We start from the raw sequence: 13,617 nt of genomic DNA on the forward strand, positions 1-13,617 counted from the left end.
CTCTTCCGACCAACCCCAGGCAGCGCAGGATTGGACCTCAGTAGCGCCGCCTACACAGTACTAACACCTGAGATGGGAATGCGAGCTATTCCTACAGGGGTCTTTGGGCCTCTGCCTCCACAGACTGTGGGACTCATCCTAGGAAGGAGTAGTATTACCATGAAAGGGATATTGGTTGCTCCGGGAGTTGTGGATATGGATTATACAGGAGAGATCAGGATTATGACACATTCGCCTGGAGGCATTTCAGTGATCGATAAGGGCCAACGCATAGCACAATCATTGTTAATTCCACATGTCAAACCGGGTAAAACCGCAGGCCATAAATCCCGAGGCGACGCGGGCCTTGGTTCATCAGATGCTTATTGGGTCCAGGCCATTCACCACCAGGCCAGAATTACCACTATCCATTAATGGCCGTTCCTTCATGGGCCTTTTAGACACGGGGGCCGATGTCTCTGTTTTAACTGCAGATCAGTGGCCTAGCCACTGGCCAAAGCAGCAAACAGTAACCCAATTACAAGGCATAGGACAATCTCAGTCACCAGAACAGAGCAGTGATATATTGTTGTGGAAAGATCAAGAGGGACATGAAGGATCCTTTCAACCATACACAGTGGCAGGATTGCCTGTCAATCTATGGGGCAGAGATGTCATGAGTCAGATGGGAGGTTACCTGTACAGCCCTAATCAACAGGTCACTAAGATGATGTTCCATCAGGGACTCCTGCCTAGAGATGGCTCAGGTCCCTCTGGACAAGGGAGAAAAGAGCCTATCTTTCCCTCGCCCTTACCACAAAGAGCTGGCTTGGGATATTTTTAACGGGGGTCACTACTCCTCCTGTACCCCATGCAGATGCTATCACTTGGAAAAGCGACACACCTGTTTGGGTAGAACAGTGGCCCCTATCATCAGAAAAGATACAGGCTGGAAGGTTGCTGGAACAGGAGCAACTTGATAAGGGACATATAGCACTTTCTAACTCTCCATGGAACTCTCCATATTTGTAATTAAGAAAAAATCAGGTAAATGGAGGTTGTTATAAGATTTGAGAAAAATAAATGAGACTATGGAGCTCACGGGGGCTTTACAACCAGGATTGCCTAATCCTTCTGCTATACCCAAAAACACATATAAGAGAATCCTGGCTTTAAAGGATTGTTTTTATACAATACCATTGTGCCCCAAGGACTGTAAAAGGTTTGCATTCAGTGTTCCTTCAACTAACTTACAAGAACCTATGAAGAGATATCAATGGCTGGTGCTGCCTCAAGGTATGGCTAATAGCCCTACTCTATGTCAAAAATGTGTGGCAGCAGCGTTAGAGTCTACCCCGTCTCCCCACATACAATCCTTAATCACACTCTTTGTTCTAAATTTTTTAAACCTGGATGCGCGTGGCAGATCTGCCGCAGATCGCTTGTGGCATCCTAACACTAAACAAGATTATGCCCAAGTGAGATGGCGAGATCCACTTACTAACCAATGGCTTGGGCGGGGCCAGTCCTAATCTGGGGACGAGGGCATGTTTGTGTTTATTCACAGGACAATGGAGGTGCCCGGTGGCTGCCTGAGAGGTTGGTGCGGCTTGCTGATGAGCGTCTTCGAGATCCTGCTGGTTGCGCAGATGCCTCAGCATACTGGGCATATGTTCCTGACCCTCCCATGCTACACCCCACTGTGTGGAACGGGCCTGAAGTCATTGTTGGGACAAATGACACTAGGCTGTTAGGACATCCATTCGCTCCTGCCGTCCTACAAGCTGTTGGATTCAATCATAGCGGCTTGGGCATAGGACTCCCCATATGCTTCGCGAAGAATGTCAACGTTACTGGATGTTTCCATGTGGGCAGCCAGACAATTCACTGAGACAACCAAGGACAGACTGTCATATCCCATCAGCCAGCAGGATGGAAAAACATCAGGGATAATGTTTTTATCCCTCCACCACAAGCCCATGATCCTTGCGGTGAGGAGAACAGAAAAAACAACGGATCCATCCTTTGGAGACAATGTTATAAAGAACCCGGGGAATATAGTGTCCCTGGGTTTAATCAAGCTGTTATAGATGGTCCGGAGGCCATGACACAGGTGCTGATGTCCAACAAGGGACTAAGGCTGGAGTGGTTGTGGGATTATGGTATACCTCCCGGCCCCAAAGACATATTTGGAAACTAGTGGGAGCAGTGGATACAGTGACTATGAGTATGGACGAGGGACGAGGCAAGGTAGAAGGCAATGCCACTGCTTGTGTCAAGGCTCCATATGTGCTTATGATTGGTAATTCTAACATCACCCCTATTGACAGGGTCCAGTTTAATGTATCTTGTATACAGTGTACCTAAGTAATAGCATCAATTGGTCAAATGACAAAAGTAGAGCTGTAGTTCTCCACCGACCCTCTTTCATTTTGGTACCTGTTTACATTTCAGGTCCTTGGTACTCGGACCTCAGAGGAGAATTCCCCTCCTTTCTAGCTCTGTTCCATTTGCTACTGCCTTTTGTAATAATGTTTGTTGGTGTTCTTCTATTCATATGTTTTACTCCGTTGCTCAGAAAGGTAATACTCAAGGGCTACATCGATCTCCAAACAAAGGTTCATGAGTTGAGATTATCTGCCCAGGTCCACCGTGTCGCTGACACCCGTGTATAAAGCCCCTACAATGGGTCGGCAGCCAAAGATGGGTAAGGATTTGGTAAGAATGTACATAACCTAAGACAGGAACCGTTCGCTAGAGGGATGGTCTCCTATGACGGGTAAATGGACATATCTGTACCAACCACCTAAGCCAGGCGCAACCCTTGTGTTAATTTTATATATAAAAGGGGGACCTGTGGGAAACCGTGCTGAAGTGCTAGCAGGTGTTGTTTTGTGAAATGTTGAACCTTTGACTTCCTTGAGTGGTTTGTGCTCCCAGCAAGGCAAAACTTGCTACTCTGAGAACAGAGAACCAGACAAGGTCAGGAAGTGTGGAGCTGGCCAAAAAACAGGCCCTTGTGTATTACCTTTATTGTAACTACTAGATTGCAGACAGTTCTGTTACTTTTTGATGCCCAGAGTATATAAGCTGCAAAAATAAACTTGGGCTGAGGCATTCTACTTAGAACTGCAGCAGTCTACTTAGAATTGCCTGCCCTCCCGATCCCATCTTTGTCTCTCTTCTTTTTTCTCAATCCTCACTCCCCACTTCAGGGACTGTTCGTCTCGTCGGCAGGCACCGACAGTTAGTGTAGCCACAGCAGTTATATTAGTGGCCAGTGGCTCACTGGTTACAGCTGACGGCCAACTAGCCACAGCTGACGGCCATCCAACCACAGTTGATGGCCATCTACTACCTGAGCCAGCACCCCTCCACGTGAGGCCGAGAGCCTGGAAACTGCTCTCTGGGGCTCTGTCCCCACAACATATGATACAAAAATATTTTCCTGTAATAAGGATTTCACATGCTATATATTTTGGGATACAATTAACATGTTGTTTAAACAGCCCAGTAAATACACTTGTACTATTTATATTTTAGAGCTTATACTTTTTTTTCAAATTGTAGACGATTTCTAGTTTTATATTCTCAAGTAGATTATCAATGGGTGATGGAGGAAATTTTCGGTTGCATTCAGATTCAAATTCAGCAGGAGCTGGAAAGAAAAAACAGAATTATGTTCTTTAAAATACAACTAAGTATAAGTGTTAAGAAGAATGAGAAAACCTCTAGATGAGGCCACAGCTCACAACAGGAGATCATATTCAATACAGTTTGCCCACGGCTGCACACTGACTTGACTGCTATTGTGGCCAAGTATCAGAGCTTCTGGTTGTCTCATCCTTCATTCATTTATAAACAAGGTCGTAGGACAAGCACTGAAGTTACAAGACGAAGATGACACGGTCCAGCCCTGACCCATCATCTACTATAAGCTGAAGGAACAGATGAACAGGCAATTTCCATTCAGAGGCCCCTATACCATACAAATGCACAACAGGACGCGAGTGGGACCCACAGAAGGGACATCCCAGTATTGATTGTCTGCTCTCTGGTGGAGGTGACATGGACGTTGATGCCTGAAGGACAAGGACAGAGGATGCCATTGAGAGGGAAGACGCAGATGCGAAGACTAGCATGGGGGAGAACACTACGGAACGAGAAGTAGTCTGGTTTAGCTAGATGCTAGAGCAAAGGGGCAAACGAGGGTTGGTAGCAAGATATAGGCTGAGATGTTTGGTGAGAACTACATTGATTTGGGTGTTTTCATTCCATGCAAAGCAATGTGGAGTTTCTCCTGAGGATACATGGTAAACTAATGACAAAGTAAATGACTGGAGATTTAAATGTCACCCATCAGGTGACAGCTACAGTGTTTCCTCCAAAAATAAGACTAACCGGAAATTAAGCCCTAATGCGTCTTTTGGAGCTATAATTAATAAAAGACCTGGTCTTATTTTCGGGGAAATATGGTAGCTTGGCCCTTCTAGGAGGTACCGTATTTCCCCAAAAATAGACCGGGTCTTATATTCATTTTTGCTCCCAAAGACACATTAGGTATTATTTTCCGGTTAGGTCTTATTTTCAGGGAAACACCATATATGAACAGTAATTGCTTAAGTATCACTAGATAAGTCTGGTTATTGGGCCTCATATCACTGGCAAAAACATAAAAGTTGATGAAGCCCCGTTTTCAACGTGCAGGTGGAAAGTTCCATAGGGATGGCAGAAGAAAGGAAGGGGACAGGCCAGAAATAAAAAGAGATACATAGTCTCTTGAGATATTACTCATATGTCCTTGTCTTCACTATGAATATTTATGCTTTCACCTTTTTTATTTGCTAAGGCCAAGAAAATATTTAATGTAGTATCTATTATCAGAACATGAAAAGGGATGCCATTTAATATTTACATTTTATTCCAGAAATCAATGATATCTAACTTGAATTAATACATTTTGGCAACATACCGTCTTTGTATAGTTCTTTAGTTATTTTTTCCTGGTACTCCTGTAGAGGAACAAGCCACTCAGCAGCATGAAGAAGCAAGGTGACATGGTTAACACTGAGAGAAGATGACACTTCTCCAGAAACCAAGTCAAAGTTATGGAAGATTGTGATCTCTGTGACCGAGATTTCAAAACAGCAGTCATGCTCTCTGCTCATCACACAGAACAGCTAAGAGACTTGTAGGAGGATGACTTGAAGGTGGGCAAACTGGGCGAGCAGGGGAAGTGGGAAGAGAGACGTGGCCCGCATCCATGGCTGCGGAGGTGCAGGTGGTCCCAGGACAGAACAGAGACCACAAGAGCCAGGAGGTGGGCTCTTTCCCTGTGTCCCACAGCTCATCTCCCTGCCCAGAGAGCAGCATATCAGAGTTTGAGGCAGTCACCTCAGCTGAGACCTCCAGCTGGGCCCTAGGTAGGACAAAGGAAGTAAACACCATACCTGGGCCCCTCCCCCGACTCTCCCAATCCTACCCCCACCCTTCCAGAGACTCACGCTGGCCCCTGATCTGAGGAGTAGTGTCAGATTACAGAGGACCCATAGTGCTCAGGATCTGGGAGGACCCGGTTTGTAGCTACTGCGACCCAGGGAAGAAGCTGGGAAGTGTGTGACACTGCTGGGCTGAGAGAGAGAAGACTCCTCCATCCCCAGTCCCCACCTTCTCTGACCTGCCCAGGGCAGGGCAATTACAACTGTGGAGACATGCCCAGGGGTTAGCAGTAGGCAGCAGTCGCAGCTCTGGGCTTTCAGCAGCTCAGAAATCTCCCACCACACACGCACACATGCACGCACGCACACACACACACGGAAGGAGTGACCTAAGACTCAGGAGACCTGGGCACAGGGCTGGTTGTGTTACTCTCAGTGCGCATATGTGCAGGCAAGAGCAGAAACTGCACTGACTTTGTAGAAACTACCATCCAGACCCGATAGCCCCACTCATCTACATCTGCCGTCCCAGGGTCACTCTGGGCACCAGGTGACCGGCTCTGCCTGAACAATACACAGAGGACTCTCTGGTACAGCAGAGGACGGCCTGGAGATTACTTGGTGGGCTTAAGCCAAGACTGGCGCTGCGTTTTTTGTTTTGTTTTGTTTTTGTATCTTTGATATTTTTGCCTGTGTTGAGTGTGGGTTACTGGTTGTTTTCACACGTGAGTGTATTTGGTTTTGACTTTGTTGTTGCTGTTGTGCTTGGTGATTGGCTTTGTTCTGAAATTGCCCTACACCAGGGCCCAGCCCAAGAGTCACAAGATTCAACACCTCCTGACACCAACTCCAGACCCAACCAGAGTATTATTGGGTTTGACCTACAAGTGACACACCCAGAGGGAATTCTCTACAGGCACAAGAGCCCATAGAGGCCAAGTCTAATTGGAGTGGTCAACCCTCACGCAGCAGATCATCCACCGAGGGCAGAGCTAAGTCTCACAACTAGGCAGCCTAGGAGCAACCCCACCTACTGACCAGCCAAAAGCAATGAAAGTTCAACTTTACACAGGACAATATACACAACACCAGGGTCAACTTTGGAGCACACGCACAGGAGAATAGGGAAGTGGTGCAAGTCAGATGTAAAGGACACACACTACATAAGATAACCCAGCAAAGACCGAGAATCCTAGGGGATCTACCTAATACATCGAAGCAAACACGGAGAGTCAACCAGAATGGGGAAACAAAGAAACATGTCCCAAATAAAAGAACAGAAGAAACCTCCAGAATTGGAACCAAATGAAATAGAGGTAACCAATCTATCAGAGACAGAGTTCAGAACACCGACGATAAGAATGTTTAAAGAGCTTAGTGACGACATAAAGAAGGATAGAGAAATCATAATGAACAACCAGTTAGAACTAAAGAATACAACAAGTGAAATAAAGCACACGCTTGAAGGAATTACCAGTGGGTTAGATGAGTCAGAGAATCGAATCAGCGACTCAGAAGACAAGTTAACAGTGAACACACAAGCGGACCAAAAATAAATCCACGCCTATATGGCCATTTAATCTACGACAATGGAAGCAAGAATTTACGGTGAGGTAAAGACAGTCTTTTCAATAAATGGTGCTGGGAAACCTGGACAGACACATGCAAAAAGATGAAGCTGGACCACCTCCTTACACCATATACAAGAATAAATTGAAAATGGGTCAAAAACTTAAATGTAACATCTGATACCATAAAACTCCTAGAAGACAATATAGGAAGCAACTTTACATATATTACCCGGAGTAAGATTTTTACTGATACATCCCCTTGGGCAAGGGAAGTAACAGAAAAAATAAACATATGGGATTACATCAAACTAAACATTTTTTTCACAGTAAAGGAAACCATCATTACAACAAAAAAGGGTCCTACTGAATGGGAGAAGATATCTGCCATTGATATATCCAAACTTTATTAAAAAACTCACTCAACTCAGCTCCGAAAAAACAATCAACCCAATTAAAAAATGGGCAGAGGACATGAAGAGACATTTATCTAAAGAGGACATACAGATGGCAAACAGACATATGAAGAAATGCTCAACCTCACTAACCAGCAGAGAAATGCAAATAAAAACCACAATGAGATACCACCTCACCCCAGTCAAAATGGTTATCATCAATAAATCAACAAACAACAAGCGCTGGCGAGGATGTGGAGAAAAGGGAACCCTTGTGCACTGTTGGTGGGATTGCAGATTGGTGCAGCCACTATGGAAAACAGTATGGAGGTATCTCAAAAATCTGAGAATGGAACTACCTTATGACCCAGCAATTCCATTCCTAGGCATCGATCCGGAGAAATCCAAAACTCTAATTCAAAAAATGTATGCACCCCTATGTTTATTGCAGCTCTATACACAATAGCCAAGACATGGAAACAATCAAAATGCCCATCGGTAGACGACTGGATTAAGAAACTGTGGTACATTTATACAATGGAATATTACGCAGCCATAAAGAAGAAGGAAATCTTACCATTTGCAACAATATGGATGGACCTAGAGAACATTACGTTAAGTGAAATAAGTCAGACAGAGAAAGACAAATACCTTATGATCTCACTTATATATGGAATCTAAAGAAAACAATAAATGAGTGAACTAATCAGAAACAGTCTCAGAGACACAGAGGAAAAACTGAAGGTTGCTAGATGGGAGGGGGGTGGGGATAAGGGGGAAGGTGAGGGGATTACAAAGCACAATCGATAACCCCAAGATTGCCATGGGGATACGAAAGTCAATTTGGTGAATGTAATCAATAATGTAAAGATTTTGTAGGGTATCTGATTACACTTGTCTCATTAGGGAGAGCACCTCAGAGATGATGTAGATGCCTGACAACTGCACTGTACACCGGAAGCTGAAGCTGAACAATAATGAATGTTAATGTTAACTACAATTGTTATACACACACACACATATACATGTATGTATATATATGTTTACAAGAAGTAGAATACAGCAATGAGGGATAGAGGCAGTGGAAATGTAATGGCTGTATGTGATGTCAGAGGGGTCGTTGATGAGGGGAGAGGGGTCATCATTATGTGAGGCATACAAATTATAAATGTGTAACTATTACATTGTTTTGTACACCTGAAACTAATAATAAAAAAAGAGTTAAAAATAATAATACTCATTCACTGAAAAAAAAGAAGACACCCAGAACTAGTTTCTGCACAGTAAAACAAACAAACAAAAAACAATAGCACTTCTTGATGACTTTCAGGCACATATATAACACCTGTCAATCAGCAATCTGGCCCTCAGCTTAAAATAACCCAGTTCAACACAGTCGAGTCATGGCCAAAGAGAAACAGGGCTGAGCTATTTTCAGCTGTAGCCCCAGCAAGAAGCTCAGTATATTATATACTATATTATATAAAATACTATATGTCAATAGTCAAAAGACATACAGTATTTACTTCTAGGGCCAAAGATTAGCACAAACCAGGAAAAGCTTGTTCACCTGAAACTAACGACATACATTATACTTCACTTAATTTTTCAAATACAAAGGAGATAACAGACTCTCTGCCACATATTATATACTCCCCCATGAAAGAATTATTATTTCATTATCCTTTTTATACCTACTGCTGCCTAGAGAAAAAAAATCAAACTCACTTATAGCCCTCCTCAATTTGACCTCTACTAACCGGTTTAAACTAATTTTCTATATTGTATGCTGCATATAAATTAGACCAATTGTTCCGAGCAGATGATTTGTGCTTTCCTTCCTGTATTCTCCATGTTGCTTAAATGTAATAAACATTTTGGAGGGTAAAACAAAACAAAGTAACAGCATGAAGAATGTCACTGAGATATAACAACGCTCACAAGGCAGTTCAATGAGTTCAGGAGTAAAATTAATGACCCGGAGGAGAACTTTATCAAAGAGATGGAAACTATGAAACAGAACCGAACAGAACTCCTGCTGGTCAAGAACTCAAGAATGAGTATTTTTAACAACCACGTCACACGAAGAAAACGAGTTGTGATTTAAAGACTCCCTAGCACTGCCACCTTACTCATCAATTACCCAAATGCTGTCAAGACATATAGACATAAGTGAACTTCATTTTAAAAATTGAATTATTTGCTTAATGTCCCTATTTAGAATATGTACAACTGTGAAGCAACTCATTTTAAAACACTGAAATAGATAGTGCTACGAATAAAATAAAAATTAAGGATATACTCTCTTGTTAGAAGATAACTTTAACCATAAAAACAGAGACTAATCTTTCTGCAGTATTATAAGTTTGCCGAATTATTAAAAAGGATTATATCTGTTTCATTTAATAATAAACATCCATTTGTGGTTAGGTGTTTGGCCGGCCATCATTCACTTACGCTTAGGGGAAGAAAAACTGGGATGCACAAAACTTTAAAATTTTTATGAATCATCTCCAACTAAAACCAATTAAGAAGCCAAAGCATCTCAAAGCATACCATTGGTTATTAGGCAATGATATTTAACATCTGAAATAAAATTTAAAGGCAAATTTTCAAGCATTTTAAATGTATCACTTTAGTTACATTTATTAAATAATAACAAATAACTCTTTAACACATGAGAGCTCTAGGGACTTAAAAAAAGATTGTAAAATTTCTGTCTCCTTTCTATGCATATTAGCACACATAATTATGCCTTTTACCTCGTGTGCATTAGTCAATGAAACAACTCAAAATTTCATCAACGACAAACAAAGAAACAAAAACTCTAGACACAGACAACACTTAATGGGTGAGGGGGGAGAGAGAGAGGTAGAAGAGGGAAAAAGGGGTCAAATACATGGCGATGGAAGGAGAACTGACTCGGGATGGTGAACACACAGTGAAATATATACATGATGTATTATGGAAATGTACACTTGAAACCCATATGATTTCACTAACCAATATCACCCCAATGAATACATAAGACAAAACAAAACAATATTATATCAAAGAAATAAAAAAGAAAGAAATCTGAAACCCAAGGGAAAGAAGCTAATGTAACTAACCTTGGGACAGTAATACCCCATGCTATCATTTGAAGCCCCTGCGGTTGAATTAGGAATCACCAAATTTTCTCTTGGAGCAGGATTTCCACTGAGGAGTAACTCAGTATTAAACTTCCAACACAAGGTGGCTCAAGGACTCACCTCCTAAGACCAGTGCTGAGAAACTCGTTCTGCTGTTCCTTTGCCTGAAGATCGGTTCTAGCCTCTGCCAGTCTTTCATTAGCACTGTGAAGATTGTAAATTTTTTTTTTCCTGAATGACTTGCATTTTTTTCAAGTTGCCATAATAAATAGTAAAAGAAATTTCCCATTAAACAGCATTTTAACATTGAAAATGCGTCAGGGCAGACCTACCATGCACAAGGATAGGTTTCAAATTATCCTAAACAAGCACATATGTTTCTATGGGGACGCCAGACTAAGAAGAAATTCAAAGTAGGGAAGGGAGGAAACGGGCTATCAGTGACATCCACGGCTTCACAGATAATACTTGCTGCCTTCTGCAATGGCTGAACCAATAAGATTCTTGAGGATTGCCATGAGACGTACATAGCAAACGAGTTTAGAATTTTTTAAAAATCCCACCAAGATATTTTCAAGCCTTTGCAGTCACCGCCCTTGGGTAACGCCCTCATTACCCTGAGGACTGAGGTGTCATGGAGAACAACAGCCTCTGGGGGAGAAGGAGGGAGCCTGGTGGGTGACCCTACTGAACTGAAACCGCTCCGCAGGCGTGTAGCTTATAATATAACACTGTGACCAAGGCGCTGGGCGTGGGCTCTGCGCTTTCTGTCTTCCACACACCCCCTCAGGCTCACCACCTTATCTTTTTAGCCACTTCTTGGGTTATACTACCCTCACCCCTACGTTGTTAACCCTCTGCTGTATTTCACATATATGCCTTTGTGGACATCAGAAAGACTAGAAAGAAGAGCTTGTCTGAAAGCGACCTCTAGAGATAATAACACTGAGCACAATGGAGACAGTACATGTACCAAGTGCCAGAACATGCAGAGTACTTAACCCTTTGGGTTTAAGTTGTTATCTTATAATAAATAGTTACCTCATTAAAAACTATTTAGGGGAATTCTGACAAGAAATTTTATAATAAATAGCGTTGTCTAAATCATAAAGCTTCAAAAACACTTTGCTTAAAGACTGGTAGATCAGATTAACTCTATGAAAACCGCGAGAAGGAAAAATACAATCATGTAAAACCAAAAATGGGGAGAGATGCAAATGTCCTGAACTAACTAACATTTTAAAAGTAATTTATTCACTAACATCATTTTCCAAAATTATACTATTTAGTAAGCTTTCATTTCCTATCAATCTCGGGAATCTGCCTGGATAAAAATTATACTTTAGAGGCAAATTAATGAGCTCGATTGATTTTCTCTGACTTTGTTTGGACTTACTTGTTTAGTTTGTTTTGCAATGATGCGATAAGTTTTAATTCCTCTAGGTGGAGGTGTTTATATTTTTCCAATTCTATTTCATGAGAAGTTTTCACTTTGGCGATTTCAGATTCCAGATATTTAATTCTGAGTATGTACATGTCACTTACGGAAGCGCAATCATGGTCATTTAACGGGTGTACGTTTTTTTGAGATGCTGCTTGTTCCTAAAGCCAACAGAAAGGATACATTTTAAAAATAAATATAAACTGAATAATTACAGTCTATTTGTATTCTTTAGTTTTAAGTCAATGATTTGGAGGGCAATTTAAACGTAAAAAAAAGCTGAAGTTTAAAATATTTATCATCAATACGGAATGAAATAGATCTGAATCATGAAAATATTTTGAATCATCTCATCTAACTATTCCAATAAGAGAATCAATTTTAAATTTTAAAAATTGAACAATATGACTTAATAATCTAAGAATATGGTGCATTTTATTTTCTTTATTTCCTAATAGTCTCGTTTTATATCAATTGGTCTTAAAAATCAAATGATTTTTCAGAAAGAACAAATCTCAAAGATCAACTGAGTGACAATAATGATGGGAACTGAAATATTAAAAAGGAGAAGCAGATACCACCTTAGTTCCAGAAATCTAAAAAAAATAAAATAAAAACAACTGCCGTTAAGGGGAGTAGAAGAATCACATACACTATGCATATCGAAAACGTAATTTGCAGCAAAATGAATTAAGGCGTGTTAAAAATCAATGAATTAACCTGTAAAAATAGATTTAAAAAACTTTTTCTACTACATCCTGTCTTGCTCAGTCTTCAATATCCCAGAATTTACTGTGTTCTGCTTCACTCTTTTCTACCACATTCGTGACTATATGAATTTTGAGGTTTAATAATTTTTATCTCCACTCTTTTTATTCTCTACTTTTTCACATGACATTTGTACTCCTTTCATAGATAATAACTCCTGTTTAAGATTGATTTTCTTCATCAAGGTATAGATATCTTTTTTTAAAAAAACTTTTTAAAACAAATTTTTTCTTTAGAATTGGGGAACAGTGTTTTTGCCAGAACCCATCAGCTCCCTGTCAAGTAACAGTTTCCAATCTAGTTGTGGGATGCGCAGCTCAGCTCCAAGTCAAATTGTTCTCTTCAATCTACTAGTTATGGAGGGTACAGCTCACTGACCCATGCGGGAATCGAACCGGCAACCTTGGTGTTATGAGCACTGCGCTCTAACCACTGAACCAACTGGCCGGCCGCCCACTGGGGGCTCAGCTCCAAGCTCCAGCCATTGTTTTCAACCTAGTTGTGGAGGGTGTAGCTAACTGGTCCATGTGGGAATCGAACCAGCGACCTTGGTTACCAAGGATTGGAACCAGCACGATTCTCTAACCATGGAGCCAACTGGCCACCCCACAGATGGAGACATTCTGAAGATGCAGTTTCCAGTTTTGCTTTGAGAGCATCATTCTGAATGAGTAAGATAGTATGATTTGGTTACGAAGGAAGTTGACTGAGAATAGTCTAACCCCAAACCAGTATCAACTTGTGAAATAAACTCAGTTGCCATAAAATGTCATCCATACTGTCGTAGAGTCTTAGAATGTGGAAACTTGAATTACTCAGAATGAAGAACAAAGAGAAAAGCACCAGGAGACTCAAAAATGTATCCTTTATTGTCATCGACTTTGCCACACAACATCT

At 41.5% G+C, this 13,617-nt stretch overlaps 1 long non-coding RNA gene across 1 annotated transcript in view; it reads right to left on the reverse strand.

The window, feature by feature from the left end:
* Positions 1–11,205, reverse strand: part of LOC308495635 — a 34,652-nt gene extending 23,447 nt beyond the window's left edge. The window contains exon 1 of the long non-coding RNA XR_013993022.1: positions 10,632–11,205. This is a non-coding gene — a long non-coding RNA (uncharacterized lncRNA). The remainder of the gene's footprint in view (positions 1–10,631) is intronic.
* Positions 11,206–13,617: the final 2,412 nt, after the last annotated feature.

This window comes from Rhinolophus hipposideros (assembly GCF_964194185.1).
Source record: "Rhinolophus hipposideros genome assembly, contig: HAP1_SCAFFOLD_322, whole genome shotgun sequence".
Lineage (NCBI taxonomy): Eukaryota > Metazoa > Chordata > Mammalia > Chiroptera > Rhinolophidae > Rhinolophus > Rhinolophus hipposideros.